Source organism: Oncorhynchus keta, chromosome 28 (genome assembly GCF_023373465.1).
Source record: "Oncorhynchus keta strain PuntledgeMale-10-30-2019 chromosome 28, Oket_V2, whole genome shotgun sequence".
NCBI lineage: Eukaryota > Metazoa > Chordata > Actinopteri > Salmoniformes > Salmonidae > Oncorhynchus > Oncorhynchus keta.
This window is the reverse complement of record NC_068448.1, coordinates 3,279,139-3,284,013: the sequence shown is the minus strand read 5'-3', so window position 1 is coordinate 3,284,013 and position 4,875 is coordinate 3,279,139. Positions and strand designations below refer to the sequence as shown.

Genomic DNA, 4,875 nt, shown 5'->3' with positions numbered 1-4,875 from the left:
TATAGAACTATATACTACTATACTGCTATAACAACACACTGCTGTACTGCAATACTGATATACTGTTACACTGTTATACTGTTTTACCTATCTGTACTGCTATACTGCTAAACTGCTATACTGCTATACAATTATACTGCTATACCGCTATAATGATATACTACTATACTACTATATTGTTATTGTTGCCTTTTGCACACAATGTATCTATAGACTCTTTTTGTTCTACTGTGTTATTGACTTGTTTATTGTTTACTCCATGTGTAACTCTGTGTTGTTGTCTGTTCACACTGCTATGCTTTATCTTGGCCAGGTCGCAGTTGTAAATGAGAACTTACCTGGTTAAATAAAGGTGCATTTTTTAAATTATGTTTATTATACTGCAATACTGTTATACCACTATACAGCTGCACTACTATACTACTATACTGATGTACAGATATACTACTATACTGATGTACAGATATACTGCTATACTGCTGTACAACTAAACTACTATACAACTATGCTACTGTACAGATATACTGCTGTGCCACTATACTGATATTCTGACATACGGATATACTACTATAATGGTATACTGAACTGTACTGTTATACTGTTATATTGAACTATACTGTTATACTGAACTATACTGTTATGATGAACTATACTGTTATACTGAACCATACTGTTATACTGAACTGTACTGTTATACTTAACTATACTGTTATACTGAACTATACTGTTATACTGAACTGTACTGTTATACTGTTATACTGAACTATACTGTTATACTGAACTATACTGTTATACTGTTATACTGAACTATACTGTTATATTGAACTATACTGTTATACTGAACTATACTGCTATACTGAACTATACTGTTATACTGAACTATACTGTTATATTGAACTATACTGTTATACTGAACTATACTGCTATACTGAACTATACTGCTATACTGAAATATACTATTATACTGAACTATACTGTTATACTGTTTTACTGAAATATACTGTTATACTGAACTATACTGTTATACTGAACTATACTGTTATACTGAAATATACTGTTATACTGAACTATACTGTTATACTGAACTATACTGTTATACTGAACTATACTGTTATACTGAACTATACTGTTATACTGAACTATACTGTTATACTGAAATATACTGGTATACTGAACTATACTGTTATACTGAACTATGCTAATATACAGCTATACAAATATACTGATATGCTACTATACAGCTGTACTGCTATACCGATATACTACTATACTGATATGCTACTATACTACTATACTACTATACTGATGTACTACTATGCTGCTGCTACACCACTATACTACCATACCAATATACTACCATACTACTATGCTGCTATACCACTATACTACTAGACCAATATACTACAATACTACTATACCGATATACTACTATACTGATATGCTACTATACTGCTATACTACCTTACTACTATGCTGCTACACTACTATACTACTATACTTTTGGGGCGGCGGCATAGCCTAGTGGTTAGAGCGTTGGACTAGTAACCGGAAGGTTGTAAGTTCAAACCCCCGTGCTGACAAGGTACAAATCTGTCGTTCTGCAGTTAACCCCGTCATTGAAAATAATAATTTGTTCTTAACTGACTTGCCTAGTTAAATAAAGGTAAAATAAAAAATAAAAATATACTACTATACCAATATACTACTATACTGCTATACTACTATACCACTATGCTGCTATACTACTATACTGATATACTACAATACTGCTATACTACTATGCCAATATACTACAATACTACTATGCTGCTATACTACTATACCAATATACTACTATACCACTATACCGAAATACTACTATGCTGCTATACTACTATACCACTATACCGATATACTACTATACTACTATACTACTGTACTATACTGTTATGCCACTATACTGCGTACTGCTATACTACTGTGCTGATATACTATTATTCTACTATACTGCCACACAACTATACGACTGTGCTGATATACTGCTATACTACTATACTGGTATACTACTATACTGCTGTTCTACTATACTGCTATTCTACTATACTACTGTACTGCTGTTCTACTATACTGATATTCTACTATACCACTATTCTACTATGCTGCTATTCTACTATACTGCTATTCTACTATGCTGCTATTCTACTATACTGCTATACTGCTATGCTGTTATTCTACTATGATGCTATTCTACTATGCTGCTATTCTACTATACTGCTATTCTACTATGCTGCTATTCTTCTATACTGCTATTCTACTATGCTGCTATTCTACTATACTGCTATTCTACTATACTGCTATTCTACTATGCTGCTATTCTACTATACTGCTATTCTACTATGCTGCTATTCTTCTATACTGCTATTCTACTATGCTGCTATTCTACTATACTGCTATTCTACTATGCTGCTATTCTACTATACTGCTATTCTACTATGATGCTATTCTACTATACTGCTAGTCTACTATACTGCTATTCTACTATACTGCTATTCTACTATACTGCTATTCTACTATACTACTATACTACTATACTGGTATACTACTATATGCCTACTGCAGTTCATCCACCATCACAGGCCTTTGGACAAAACAGACAAACAATATTACTATGCCCACATATGCTGCTGCTGCAGGCTATTGCAACACAGAGTTCTGTTGAAAGGGGTATCAATAATTGTAAATAAATGCTTGGTAATCCCTGGCCAGATGTGTTGAAGGCATCAGACGGTTTAATTCGGATAGCCTGCTGAGGAACTAGTGACATCGGGGAGAGTTTATCAGCAGAGAGCATAGGGGACCCATTGTACATCTTATTAGGGTATAAAGCACTAGTAAACGGCGAGTCTGATCGGCGGAGCAAATGCAGCGTATTGGAGCACAATAGGCGATGACATAAATGAACCACATCATAGTCTAACCTCATCGCTCGCTTCATTATGCCAGCGTGTTCTGAATACAGCGTATTGTTGAATACATGGTGAAGATTGGAACTTAGCATATGGCAATTAGACAAAACAGCCTTAAAACAAAACAAAAACACGTTGCAAAATGCACATTTGCTTCAACGGCATACCTTCATAATTCCAGCCTTGTTCCTGCCGCGATGTTTTTCCTCGTTGCAGCTAACGCCAGCTATATAATTAATATATATAGTCCAATCTTATTTATTAGTCCCTTGGTGTGCCGCGTACTGCTGCCTGACTAGTCACCGCAGGCTGTGCTCTATGACATTAGATAGGTAAAAATCCATTGCACTGCGCAGGCAGATAGACAATGAACATAGCTGGTGAGATTTGAAAGCAAAGAGTGGATCCGCGCCGCGGTAGGGGCGGCGGTGAAAGCGTCTCTACCGCTGCTGCTGACTTTCCGACGCGGTAGCCATGCTCGCGGGCGGTATTAGCCTAATGGCACCAGTGGAACACACATCAGAATTACAGCGCATTCACTCTTTTTACTCCCTCTGTCCCCATAGGCGAAGGCAATACGGAGACGGTGATACGAGGAACAAACGGAGAGTGGAGAGAGAGAGAGAGAGAGAGAGAGAGAGAGAGAGAGAGAGAGAGAGAGAGAGAGAGAGAGAGAGAGAGAGAGAGAGAGAGAGAGCAGATCGAGCAAGTAGGGGAGGGAACAAAGCGTGAAAAGAAAGGGAAGGCTCCCTTCAATCGGTGAGAATTGGATACTGTGCTATGCTATAGCGACCTGTATCGGTGTGTACTGATCATTGTATATCTAGAAATGCAGTACCTTACTGTGTTCATTTCATTATGAATGAGACTAGTGTTTTTTTTTCGAAATGACAGGGAAGGCAGGTGCAATAGAGGTTTTCTACTGCAAAAGGTAAAAATCCCACTTCTCTCTGATCAGGTCATGATAACTCTGGTCTGTATCTATAGTAATCTATACTCCTGAATGAGTGGATGATACTCTAGAAGTATACTCTAAACTACCACCGGAAGTAGACTTGAAAACTCTTCTTACAATCTATCTTGGGTAGTCTCATAACGTCCCCTATCTTGGGTAGTCTCATAACGTCCCCTATCTTGGGTAGTCTCATAACGTCCCCTATCTTGGGTAGTCTCATAACGTCCCCTATCTTGGGTAGTCTCATAACGTCCCCTATCTTGGGTAGTCTCATAACGTCCCCTATCTTGGGTAGTCTCATAACGTCCCCTATCTTGGGTAGTCTCATAACGTCCCCTATCTTGGGTAGTCTCATAACGTCCCCTATCTTGGGTAGTCTCATAACGTCCCCTATCTTGGGTAGTCTCATAACGTCCCCTATCTTGGGTAGTCTCATAACGTCCCCTATCTTGGGTAGTCTCATAACGTCCCCTATCTTGGGTAGTCTCATAACGTCCCCTATCTTGGGTAGTCTCATAACGTCCCCTATCTTGGGTAGTCTCATAACATCCCATATCTTGGGTAGTCTCATAACGTCCCCTATCTTGGGTAGTCTCATAACGTCCCCTATCTTGGGTAGTCTCATAACGTCCCCTATCTTGGGTAGTCTCATAACATCCCCTATCTTGGGTAGTCTCATAACGTCCCCTATCTTGGGTAGTCTCATAACGTCCTCTATCTTGGGTAGTCTCATAACGTCCTCTATCTTGGGTAGTCTCATAACGTCCTCTATCTTGGGTAGTCTCATAACGTCCTCTATCTTGGGTAGTCTCATAACGTCCCCCTATCTTGGGTAGTCTCATAACATCCCATATCTTGGGTAGTCTCATAACGTCCCCTATCTTGGGTAGTCTCATAACGTCCTCTATCTTGGATAGTCCTTAACGACCCCTATCTTGGGTAGTCTCATAACGTCCCCTATCTTGGGTAGTCTCA

General features: G+C 38.5%; 1 protein-coding gene across 1 annotated transcript in view; it reads right to left on the bottom strand.

The window, feature by feature from the left end:
• The window catches only part of LOC127912975 (membrane-associated guanylate kinase, WW and PDZ domain-containing protein 1-like), a 77,377-nt gene extending 73,845 nt beyond the window's left edge, over window positions 1-3,532 (bottom strand). The window contains exon 1 of the mRNA XM_052484168.1: window positions 3,113-3,532. The gene's annotated coding sequence lies outside the window, so the exon portion shown is untranslated. The remainder of the gene's footprint in view (window positions 1-3,112) is intronic.
• Window positions 3,533-4,875: the final 1,343 nt, after the last annotated feature.